General features: G+C 43.1%; 1 protein-coding gene and 1 pseudogene across 21 annotated transcripts in view; one reads left to right on the forward strand and one right to left on the reverse strand.

The window, feature by feature from the left end:
• The window catches only part of CLASP1 (cytoplasmic linker associated protein 1), a 285149-nt gene that overhangs the window by 245304 nt on the left and 26393 nt on the right, over window positions 1-13452 (reverse strand). The window lies entirely within an intron of this gene.
• LOC102240045 lies at window positions 1628-3862 on the forward strand (annotated as a pseudogene).

Genomic DNA, 13452 nt, shown 5'->3' on the forward strand with positions numbered 1-13452 from the left:
TGGACAAAGCCATGGTGGCGGGGCTGAGGTAGAGGCAGTTAGAGGCCAAGAGGGGAGGGCAGTTGTGGGTGATCGGGCCAGGATGGGACGGCAGTTGTGGGTGATCAGGCTGATGGGGGGCGGGGCCGTTGGGGGTAAGCAGGCCAGCAGAGGGGCCAGTTGGGGGTGAGCAGGCCAGTGGGGAGGGAAGGTGGGGGCGAGCAGGCCAGCAGGGGGGGCAGTTGGGGGTGATCAGGCTGGTGAAGGGGCATTTGGGGGCAAGCAGGCTGGCGGCGGGGGGCAGTTGGGGGCGAGCAGGCTGGCAGGCAGAGTGGTTAGGGGCAATCAGGCAGGCAGGCAGGCAGGTGAGCAGTTAGGAGCCAGCAGTCCCGGACTGCGAGAGGGATGTCCGACTGCTGGTTTAGGCCCGATCTCTATAAACCGGCAATAGGACACCCTTCGAGGGGTCCCAGATTGGAGAGGGTGCAGGCCCGGCTGAGGAACACCTCCTCCCCCGTGCACGAATTTCATGCACCGGGCCACTAGTATATATAGATTAGAACCTAAACCAGAACAATAGCCCAACTCTGCTACAGGCTAAGAGGCAGAAGTTAAAAAGTAGCATCTTCAACAAGAATGAATAAGACAGTCTGATGTCATGAAAAGAGCAATAAGGTTGAGAATCCTGCCCTCTAGTCTTGACTGCTACCTCTGCATTGCACTCTGGGGAATACTGGCTCCACATACACTAACCAAGAGTAAGGATGGGAAGAGGCTGCAGAAGGCATTTTTTAATAGCTCCTATCTCTAGCCCTGACTCATCATCACCACTCTGTGGCACTCAGGTACACAACTATTGAGTATTAAAGGTGGCGAATGGGGAGAACGGAACCAACCGCAAGCTCTGCAACTTCTTAGTCTACTGTAGACTTCTCCATAAGTTACAAGTTAAAAGTAGGACTGTTTTCATTTGGTGGCTTAAAAAGTTAATATTTCTCTGCCGAAACCAGTTTGGCTCAGTGGATAGAGCATCGGCCTGCAGACTGAAGGGTCCCAGGTTCGATTCCGGTCAAGGGCATGTACCTTGGTAGCGCGCACATCCCCAGTAGGAGGTGTACAGGAGGCAGTTGATCGATGTTTCTCTCTCATCGATGTTTCTAACTCTCTATCTCTCTCCCTTCCTCTCTGTAAAAAATCAATAAAATATATTTTTTAAAAAAAGTTAATATTTCTCAAAGGTCTGTGGGTTGGTTGGGCTCAGATGGGAGATTCTACTAATCTTCCTTAGAACCTTTATGCAGCTGCTGTCATCTGCCAGCTTGATGGGGGCTGAAGACGTTACAGTGGCATCGTTCACATGTCTGAGGCATTGATATTGGCTGCTGGCTGGACACACTGCCACGCATGATCTCTAACCATTTGGGAGTAAAGCACACGTTCACTACATAGTGGGTGGAGCACTCCAAAACAGCCAAGTGGGAAGCTGCCAGGACTTCCAAGGCCTAGGATCCACAACTTGTAAATCACTCCTGCTACATTCCATTGGTCGAGGCAAGTCCCTCATCATACACCACACCTCACTGAAGAAGCTACAAAAGAAATAACTATAGGTTTTTCACCACAGGTTTGCCACCAGAACACAGGTGTCATGAAAACCACCACTAACTCAAACCCAAAATGGGAAAAGACTCATATCAACATCACTGTCATTAGACACGAACATTCCAGCAAGTCTACCACTACTGGCCATCTGATCTATGAATGTGGTGGGATCGACAAAAGAACCACTGAAAAATTTGAGGAGAGTGCGGAGATTCAGAAGGGCTCCTTCAAGTATGCCTGAGTCTTGGATAAACTGAAAGCTGAACGTGAGTGAGGTATCACCATTGATATCTCCTGTGGAAATTCGAGACCAGCAAATATTATGTGAACATCATTGATGGCCCAGGACACAGAGACTTCATCAAAACATAGTTTCAGGCACATCTCAGGCTACCTGTGCTGTCCGGATTATTGTTGCTGGTGTTGGTGAATTTGAAGCAGGCATCTCCAAGAATGGGCAGACCCATGAGCATGCCCCTCTGGCTGACATAGTGGGTGTGAAACAACTGATTGTTGATGTTAGCAAAATGGATTCCACTGAGCTACTCTACAGCCAGAAAAGATGAGGAAATTGTTAAAGAAGTCAGCACCCACATTAAGAAAATTGGCTACAGTTGTCACACAGTAGCATTTGTGCCAATTTCTCGTTGGAATGATGACAACATGCTGGAGCCAAGTATTAATATGCCTTGGTTCAAGGGATGGAAAGTCACCCATAAAGATGGCTTGAAGCTCTGGATAGCATCCTGCCACCAACTCGTCCAACTGACCAGGCCCTGCGTCCGGCCCCCCAGGATGTCTACCTAATTGGCACTATTGGTCCTGTCCCTGTGACAGAACCGAGTGGAGACTGGTGCTCTGCCAGAAGCCGGTCCACCCTTGCTGCTTGACACAGTCGCGCCAGGGAAGAAACATCTGCACAGCTTATGTTTCAAAGGACCTGGTGTATATGGCATCTGTTTGCTCCCCCTCTTAGCGCTATGTGTTTTAAACAGGACCACCTCCCCAAGAAAGGTTGTTTCCCCAGGTGAGGATTTTTCCCTGGAGTTAGGGATTAACAGGACTAAGAAAGAGAATAAATCAGTGAAACCCCCTAGTGTTACAGAAATACCATGTACTACTTATGAAGGACTTGGACTAAGACTGTTGGCAATAAATTTGGGACTTGTTGGGCCCACATCCCCAGGGGTCTGCCCACCAGGGAAAGCACCAAAGCCTATATCCCTGGAGATCCACCGACACAGGGCAGTCCCAGGGAAGGCAAGCAGCAAGGCTGGGAGGACATATAACCTTTACTGGGTAGGAGAATCTCCTTCAGTCACTTCCTTGTAGCTTATCAGTAGAGCAGCGACCTTGGAATAGCCCTTATAATGGAACACAGAGATTAACCTAGACAAGATTAAAATCAACAGAACTAGATAGAGACAGGATTTCTGGTAAAAAGGTCAGATAAGAAACTATGGACATGAAACAAGGAACTGTAGAAGGTCAAGGGAGGACCCAAAACATACCCTGATATGACTACAGAGGCATGCTTATAGAATCGAGTAGCATAAAATACAGCTGTAACAGGACAATAAAGAGAGAACCTCACTATGCTGATCAACTGAACGCTGTCTCCGTGTCCTTCATTCTTCGCCGACTCCGTCCACACCTTTGGGAACCCCTGGACCTGTTGGGGCTGGACCTCAACAGTGTTCTCAAACCCAGAAGGTGGTCACCTTTGCTCCAGTCAACGTTACAACTGAAGGGAAGTCTGCTGAAATGCACCATGAAGCGTTGAGTGAAGCTCTTCCTGAGGACCATGTGGGCTTCAACGTCAAGAACGTGTCTGTCAAAGATGTTCGCCGAGGCAAGGTGGCTGGTGACAGAAAAAATGACCCACCAATGGAAGCAGCTGGCTTCACATCTCAGGTGATTATCCTGAGCCATCCAGGCCAGATATGCACCAGTGCTGGATGGTCACACAGCTCATGTTGCTTGTAAATTTGCTGAGCTGAAGGAGAAGATTGATCGTCATTCTGGGGAAAAGCTGGAAGATGGATGGCCCTAAGTTTTTGAAATCTGGTGATGCTGCCCTTATCGACATGGTTCCTGGCAAGCTCAAGTGTGTTGAGAGCTTCTCCGACTACCCTCCTGTGGGCCGTGTCAGTGTTCGTGAGATGAGACAGACAGTTGCTGTGGGAGTCATCAAAGCAGTGGACAAGAAGGCAGCTCGAGCTGGCAAAGCACCAAGTCTGCCCAGAAAGCTCAGACGGACGAATGATATCATCCCCATAGCGGCCACCCACGTCTTACTCAGTGGTGGGAGAACGGTCTTAGAACTGTTTGTCTCAATTGGCCATTTAACTTTAATAGTAAAAGGCTGGTTAATGACTGCACTCATGGTAAAGCCTTCAGGAGGAAAGGAGATTGTCTTATGGACCATTTGGTTCTTCTGTGTGTGTGTGGCAGTTTTTAAGTTATTAGTTTTTAAAATCAGTACTTTTTAATTAAAACAACTTGACCAAAAATCTGTCACAGAATGTTCAGACCCATTATTAAAAGAAAAAAAAAAAGTTTTAAAGAAGTAACTATAGTCTATGACTTAACGTGAAAGTGCTTCCAACTTACTTGGAGACAACATACAGAAAGGTTGTCATATATGAACTCAACACAAACATAGGTTGCCGATTCCACAGGAAGAATGTTGCACCTGCCTAATAAGGGGTATTAAGTACATACTGTGGTCATATCGGAGAAGGGATGGATCAAGAAGATCTGGAATGACCAAGTCAAAACTATATACCAGTAAACAAGACTCAGTTTGAACTCTGTCTTAAAATGTGGATAGAATGTGCACCCATTAGTTAATGGCACTTAACGAGGGAGGTGGGACCTTGTGAACGATTGAGGGAAGAAGTGTGGTAAGGCAGAGACAATGAGATACCAGTGAGATAAGGAGGCATTAGCACTCCTACTTTGAACATAAGGAAATAAACCTGAGAAAGGTTAGGTTTTAAAAAGAACACTACCCAGGGTTTTAAAGCTAGTTATTATCAGGCAGTTATTAAAAACCAGATCAACCTGCCCCCAAGTTTGTATTCTTTCCACAATTCTACATCACTCTACTACCGCCTCATTGAAGTCCAAAGCATGGGCACTCAATAAAAATGAAAATGTTGCCCGGGCGTGGCTCAGCGGTTGAGTGTCGACCTATGAACCAGAGGTCATGGTTCAATTCCCGGTCAGGGCACATGCCCAGGTTGTGGGCTCAATCCCCAGTGTGAGGCATGCAGGAGGCAGCCGATCAATGATTCTCTCTCATCAATGATGTTGCTATCTCTCTCTCCCTCTCCCTTCCTCTCTAAAATCAATAAAAACATATTTACAAGAAGTACAATTTAAATTACCAGCACCAGTTAATCAATGACTACATCAAAAATCTCCCTAGAAATTATGGAGAAGTCAGACATAATGAAAATGTTAAAGAGCTATACGTAGTACGTGGAACATGAGAAGTAGGGGATTAAAATGAGAACCCTGAGAAAGAAGACCCTACCAAAAACAGCTCTGGTGGCTACCTTTTAAAAAAAGAAAAATAGAGCCTAGCAGCCATTTCTACACAGGAACCTTTCATGCAACTATACTTCAGGGACAAGCCTGCACTGAACTACAGGCCTCTATGCTAAGCTGCCTGCCTGCACTGTGCCAGCCTGTGTGAGCCATGTCCCGCATGGTTCAGGATTCGGGATCTGGAGAAGGGCTGCGCGCAAATGACAGAGACCAGACAAGAAATAATAATTTGGAAATATGGGGGGCCAGGCAGGAAGTCCAACGCAGGCCTTGCCAACCTTTTATTCAATTTTGGATACACATCTAGCCCTTAGTCAGGCAATTCCAATAACAGACAGACTATCTTAAAGGTCAGTAAATATTAGTAAAGATTTACTCTGAGACTATTTGGTCAGGAAATTGCTTGAGCCACCATTGTCTCGACTAAACAATCGGTGCGTAGCTCTGGCCCTTGCCAGGGCTCAAGGTTCACCAGCGTCCGGATTCCTTGTTTACACTTCTCTGAAAGTGAAGACAATGGGTGGCTTCCTACACCAGCCTTTATAAAGGAGTTCCTGGAATCCTACTTCAACCAATAGGACTGAGGCTTTCCCCATCCAATCGGAGCTTCATAGCTCCAACCAACCAGAGCGGCTCTCTTCTGATCAATCAAGCCAGTGCCTCTTGGACCCCCAATCAAATTATGAGGATTTAGAGTCCTCATTTGCATGAAGACAAACCAGTCAGGGAGGGGGGAGGGGAGGTGTCTTCTGTCTATATAAGCCAGCCCCACTCTGGCTTTGAGAACACTACTCTCCCCTCCCACTTTTCTATCATCACCACCCACCTGCCAAGAATGCTCCTGGGAACAGAACAGAGCTGACCAACAAAGGCCAGAGCAGACCAGTATAATGGCACTCCAAATAGGGGATTCCTGTTGGCACTGAATTGACTCCAACAACTATGAGTTCACAAAAACAAGAACCAATAAAAAATAAAGCACTTATGAAGCTTAAGTAAAATAATATTCTATATCATGGTATCAAGAAGTACAATTTAGCCCAGCCAGTGTGGCGCAGTTCGTTGAGCGTCAACCCATGAACCAGGAAGTCACAGTTTGATTCCCAGTCAGAAAACATGCCCAGGCTGCTGGCTTGATCCCCAGTAGGGGTCGTGCAGGAGACAGCCAATCAATGATTCTCTCTCATCACTGATGTTTCTATCCTTCTCTCCTCCCTTCCTCTCTGAAATCAATAAAAACATATTTACAAGAAGTACAATTTAAATTACCAGCACCAGTTAATCAATGACTACATCAAAAATCTTCCTAGAGCCGAAACCGGTTTGACTCAGTGGATAGAGCGTTGGCCTGCGGACTGAAAGGTCCTGGGTTCGATTCCGGCCAAGCGCATGTGCCTGGGTTGCGGGCACATCCCCAGTGGGAGATGTGCAGGAGGCAGCTGATCGATGTTTCTCTCTCATCGATGTTTCTAACTCTCTATCTCTCTCCCTTCCTTTCTGTGAAAAATCAATAAAATATAAAAAAAAAATATCTCCCTAGAAATTATGGAGAAGGCAGGCATAATACATTAATAGCCAACTTTGGAAGCCAGAAATTACCAGAATTTAGTCACACTAAGTCAAAAGTGGTGTGTTTCTATCAATAAGACTCTCCACATTACAATGATTTTTATAATTATAATACGGTCTGAAATTTTAAAAAGACACTGCCTTGCCCTGCCAGCAATAAGTCTCTGTTCTTATTCTACCTGATACTTCTGTTCTTTCCCTCTCCTTCTCCTCCCTCCCACAGCTCCAATCACTTTCAAGCTCACACACTCACTCAGTCAACAAACATTTACTCTGTGCCAAGTTATGTATACACTATGCTAACTACTGGAAGTCACAGAATGTAAGACTTGGTCAAGGTCCCAAAGGAGGTGGTTGCCTGGAAAGAGACCAAAATGCAAACAGTTGCAATAGTACTGGTACAAGTCCTAAACCAGATGGTTGTAGAGGTGTTGTGTAGATGGCAGAGAAAGAAATAAAAAATGCTGCCTAAAGGAATTCAGCCAGGAATGTCAAAGATGCGACCAGGCAGATACATCCCTGGCTTTCACCAGGTACATATGCAACCACCCACCTCCCTATCTCCTCTGATTTTCCTGAGTGCACCCAATAAATTTAATTTTTTAAGAAAATCCTTGTCTTGTTCCTGATCTTGGGAAGAATGTATGCATTCTTTTATCACTAAGTATGACATGAGTTGGTTTTCACAGTGGCCTATATCACACTGATAAAGTTTCCTTCTATTCCTAGTTTGTTGAGTATTTTTATCACATAATATTGGATTTTGTTGTTGTTAATCCTTACCCAAGGATATTTTTCCATTGATTTTTAGAGAGTGGAAGGGAGAGGGAAAGACAGAGAGAAACATCGATATAAGAGAAACACATTAACTGGTTGCCTCCCGCACGCATCCCGACTGGGGCTGGAGAATCAAGCCTGCAACCCAGGCATATGCCCTTGACCAGAATCAAACCAGCGAACCTTCAGTCTGCAGGCTGACGCTCTATCCACTGAGCCAAACTAGCTAGGGCAATGATATTGGATTTTGTCAAATGCTTTTCTTAACAGCTATTGAAAACATAATATGGTTTTCTTTATTCTATTAATATGTTGTACTACATGAATTTTCAGATATTAACCCAAGCTTGTGTGGATGAAAGGAGCCACATGCTAACCTGACGCGCTCAGGGGAGGCCTGCATGGCAGTCTTGCAAACTCAGAGACCTAAAGTCACCACAAAGGACTGTCTGAAATGAAACTTTAACTAAAAGCAGTGATGGTGGGTAGTTACATCCTAGGCTGATAACTTCACTGACAAGGTCAACCTTTACCTTAACTGAACCTATCTGTCTTTTTGCATCTATGATAACATACCCTTGAAATGTCTGGGTAACTTGTAACTTACCTTTTTCTGGACCCCTTGGGGGCACAACCTAATGTGCTGGGCACCAGGACAGATACTACAAATTCCTTCATTATCATGTTAATTGTTCCTGTGCCCACCTAAGTATGTGTCTATCATTTTACTTTTTATCCAATCCCAGGGGTTTCCCTGCTTTGCTTTCTCCCGCCTCTCTGGTCTATCACTAATGGATTTCATGTAACCCACCTACGTCCCTCCTTTGATTGCAATGTATAAATACAGATGTAACCCGCCATTCTCCAGAGCATTATCTCAATTCACTGAGGTTCTGCTTCCCGGCATATGTCAACAGTTTGGCTCAAATAAACTCACAAAAATTCTTTACAGGTTTCAATGGTTTTTTTACGTTAACACTTGCATTCCTGGGATAAATCCTATTTGACCAGTGTATAAATGTAATATGATGCTAGATTCAATTTGCCAGTATTCTGTTGAGAATTTTTTTGCATCTATATTCATAAAAGATACTGGTCTGTAATTTGCTTGTGATATCTCTATGAAATAGGAATTTTTATGGGTGAAATAGGCAGGTTTAGGGAATTTTTTAAATTAAGGGGGTCCATGGAAAAAGCACAGGCTACCGAGCTGCAAAAAGTTACATTTCCGTAAAACAAGGGAGTTGGGGGAGGCAGAGGTTACATTTCTATAAGACAAGGGAGTTGGGAGAGGCAACAGTTACATTTCCATAAGATAAGGGAACTGGGAGTAGCAAAAGGTACACATTTACAGAATAAAGGGAAGGAGGAAGACCAGGGAATAAGATGACAAGAAGGGCCTCACATGTCCCTTGTGAAGTTAGACCTTTGAGCTCAGGAGGTACTTCAGTGACCAAATCAAAGGGGAATAGCGACCAATCAGAGGGGATTATCAAGGCACAAGCCTTTAAAAACTATAGGGAAAAGGGACTCAGTGGGACCCTTTCCCCCTCCCCACGTGGGAGTCTGTGCTTGTTCTTCAATAAATTTCCACCTTTACTATACCATCTTCTGTCTGCGGTTTCTTTCATTCTTCGACTCCGACGACAAAGAGCCCGAGAAAAGCCATCCTGCCCAGGGGAACACCGCGCATTCCAGGCCAGAATACCCGCATCATCTGTGTGGTTTTGGAAGCAGAGTACGGGCAGCCTCAAGGAGAAACGGGGAGCACTTCCTCCTCCTGAGCGTGCATTTGCTCCTTTGCTATAGTGTGTTCTTCTCTTACTAGTTTCTGACATTGTTTACTGACTTAAGATCTTTCTCTTTTTTTATAGGTGTTTCCTCCTATAAATTTCCAAGCAATGCTTTTACTAATTACCCTAAAGTTATGGTATGATTTTTTTCTGCATGAAGCATAATAGGTACTCAATGAACATTTATTGTTGAACACTGAATGAGTGGCAGCTTTCTTTTAATTGTGGTAAAACATACATTAATTTACTATTTTAACCACTTCTAAGTGTAAAGTTTATTGGCATTAAGTACATTCACACTGTTGTGCTACCTTTATCACATGGTATGTTGGTTGTTGTATGTTTTTATTAATCACCTCCGAATATTTTCTTCTTTTCCTTGTGATTTCTTCTTTACCCACTGGTGACTTAGTATATTGTTTAATTACCACATATCTGTGAGTTTCCCAAATTTCCCACTGTTATTGATATCTAATTTCATTCCATTGTGGTCAGAGAACATACTTTGTATAATGCCCATTTAATTGTTTAAATGTAGTGAGTCCTGTTTTATGGCATAATGTATGATCTATCCTTGGGAATGTCCCCCATGCACTTGAGAACAATGGGTATTCTACTCTCATCATTGATTTTTCTATCTCTTTCTCCCTTTCCCTTCCTCTCTGAAATCAATACAAATATATTAAAATATATATATACATATAAATCTTTAAAAAATAGAAAATAAAAGCATGTGTCTGCATCTAGACCATATTTTTAAAAATGTCAACTATCTAAATCTTAAATTTTTCATGTTTCCCCCCCACTTTTTATGCTGACTACTTATTTCATTTATATATAAAAATCAAGCCTTCTTTAAAAATAAAAATGTTAGTTTCTAGCACCATTTTAAGAATTGGTTTCTAAGAGTGACACCTGTTTAAAAGGTAAGCTAAAAAGATCATCTACGATTTTCTAAGAGGTTTCTGGAACATGAAATCCCCAGATTAGGTGAATAAGAAGAGAGGAGAGCATTTGATATGTCACTTGATAGCAGAACAGCTGACATGACCATCCCAAATTTCCCAAGGGAGCAGGTTACAACCAGTTGACAAAAAGAAAACCCTATTAAGTACTGGTTATTTAATGTGAAGGCAGAAGATGTAAGGCTTGGGGTATAAAAGCAGAGAGTTTTTCTCTGTTGCTGAGTAAAAGTCAAGCTAAGTCAAGCTATAAAGAAGTAATGAGCAATAGTTTAAAATTTGGCTTTCATTTTAACAATTAAACTAAGCATAGCAAAAATTAGTAAGTAAAATAAGCAGAGCTACATAACATTTGAAACAATTTCCAATTCACTAAAGGATTATACAAATGATACTTTCTTTACCTCCCCCCACTGAAGCCTCTGCAAGAGTATTATTATCACGCCCATTTACAGAAGAGGAACAGATTCAGAAGCAACATGACTTCCAGGATCACACAGCAAGTAGGAAACAGAATCAGGATTTGAACTGGGCTTCTAACTCCAAACCCAGGGCTCTTTCCACCAAGTCATAGCTGGCGCTTCCCTCCAACAATGGGTATGGGTCTCTAAGTATTGTAGACATGGATACGGATATGTAATTTAGGAATAGTCCACCATACTTCCTGTTCCTAAATAAGAGCCTGAATAGACAGGAGCAACTAGCACCTGGCCCAGCACCACATACTAAGCAAGTGCCCATAGAGAACAAAGGAAGAGAAAGAACCATACACGCAGCAGCACAAGTAACCCTGGGAACGTATCAGCAATGTGTAGTTCAGATGTCAATGGCAAGCCAAAGGCATGATCAAAACCAGAAAAAGAGAGAAAAGGGTAGCACATAACCATGGGGAAACTGAGGGAAGGTAACAGAAACTCTCTGTACTATTTTTGTAACTTCTTGTGAATCTAAAATTATTCCAAAATCAAAGAAGAAAAAGTGAAAAGATACACATGATGTGGATGGGCTCTTGTCAATGAACTGGCTTCCTAAGTTCACTGAATAGCGAATGTGGCAGCCAACCTGACAGGCATGGCCTTCAATGAGCTCCTGGTTCACTGGGGAGAAAAAGACAAGTGAACAATCTATTCCAACACAATATCAAGGCACTTTCCTGTAAGACTGTCTACTTTTCTGATGACTCCTTAGTAAGCAGGGAGTAAGGAAAGACTACAAAGAGTGAAACAACTGTTATGGCAACACTGCCTGAGGTGTGCGATGTCATGATTACACATGCTTTGGTCTCTCACCCTCCAAATCATTTCCCTGGCTTCCAATCCTTGCTCCCAAAAAGAGTCATACCGAGAACACAGAATCAGGTGGACTGGGGAAACCTACACAGTCACGGAACCTTCAATGTAAGGGAGTCCTGTGCTTGCTGAGGAAAGAGACCTGAAAGGAGGCTTCAGGGATTCATTTATTCACTGACAAATCGGATCTTACTAGGCTTAGCTTCCAACAATAGCTTAGAAAACCAACTGAGCAATGACAAAGAAAAGATTACTTCAGCCCAGCCAGTGTGCTCAGTGGTTGAGCATCAACTCAATTCCCAGTCAGGGCACATGCCCGGGTTTCGGGCTTGATCCCCAGTAGGGGGCGTGCAGGAGACAACTGATCAGTGATTCTCTCTCATCATTGATATTTCTCTCTCCTTCCCCCTTCCTCTCTGAAATCAATACAAATATGTTTTTTTTTTTAAAAGAAGACTTAGAGAATTTTAGTCCCTTTTCCTGGGAATTTAGTGTTCTGTGACAAATAGAACTTAGATATTTCTTCCTGAAAGTAAGAAGTCTTAATGACATCCAGAATTTTAGAAACCCAGGCATGTGCCCTTGGCTGGAATCAAACCTGGGACCTTTCAGTCCGCAGGCTGACGCTTTATCCACTGAGCCAAGCCGGCTAGGGCTTAAAAATTTTTTAAAAAAAAACACACTAGGGTGAATAATTTAGCAATAACTCTCAAAAATTTTAAAGGCATATAACTTTCAAACCCAAACTACCAACTTATGGGAATTTATATGTTCGTATGTGGGCAAAATCAATTATTATAGAATTATTCTTTGTAGCATTGTTTATAAACTCAGAAGACTAGGAAGAACTAAATGTTCCTCATTAGGGGGCTAAGTAAATTATGGTATGTCACACAATGCCAAACTATTCAGCTATACTACTCAATGAAAAAAAATGAGGAAGCCTTTAAATGCTTACATAAATGACTTCCAAGATACATTAGGGGGAAAAGGGAAAAAAAGAAAAATGCAGGGTAGTCTGTAATAGGCTAACACCTGTACAAAAATAGGGCAGGGAAGGGAAGATAGGTATGTGTACATATATGCATTTTTTTCATACATGTAATTAATAACATCGGAGTCTACTGGGTAGTGGCAGATAGGATAGGAGGAAAACTTAAATTTTGAATCATGTGTATGTATTATCTGCACAAAACTAATATTTTACATCTTTAAAAATTAATGCATTTAACTAACAGTTCTTTTCCTTTCTAAGTAGTCTAAACAAGATGAAAAGAATCTTCTTATACAACTACAAGAGATTCAAACTTGCTCATAATAAAAAGGGACATAAGAATAACTCCTAGGTATCCTTTTTTTTTTTCAATCCTCACCTGAGGACATGTTCAGAGAGAGGAAGGGAGAGAGAGAATGTGAGAAACATCGACTGGTTGCCTCCCTACACACCCCAACTAGGGACCAAACCCGAAACCTAGGTATGTGTCCTTACCAGGAAGCGAACAAGCAACCTTTTGGTGTATGGGACAACGCTCCAACCAACTAAGCCACACAGCCAGGGCCCCTAAGTATCTTTAAAAAAAAAAAATGAGGAGAAACCAAGATGGTGACATAGGTAAACACCTGAAATTGCTGCCTCGCACAACCACTTCAAAAATACAACTAAAAGACAAAACGGACATCATCCAGAACCACAGGAAGGCTGGCTGAGTGGAAATTCTACAACTAGAAGGAAAGAGAAAAGCATACTGAGACTCAGAGGAGGTGCGGAAGTAAAGTGCAGAGGTACGGAGGAGCACGTGGAAAGGGCTGGCAACTGATGCCAGGCAGCTGTTGTCTTTTTCAATCAGGAGGGAGTCTCAAGCTCCAAACTGCTCTGAACTCCAGTTCCGGGTGAGTCTCTGGGGACCCAGACTCATACAGGGAGAA

This window comes from Myotis brandtii, unplaced genomic scaffold (assembly GCF_000412655.1).
Source record: "Myotis brandtii unplaced genomic scaffold, ASM41265v1 scaffold488, whole genome shotgun sequence".
NCBI lineage: Eukaryota > Metazoa > Chordata > Mammalia > Chiroptera > Vespertilionidae > Myotis > Myotis brandtii.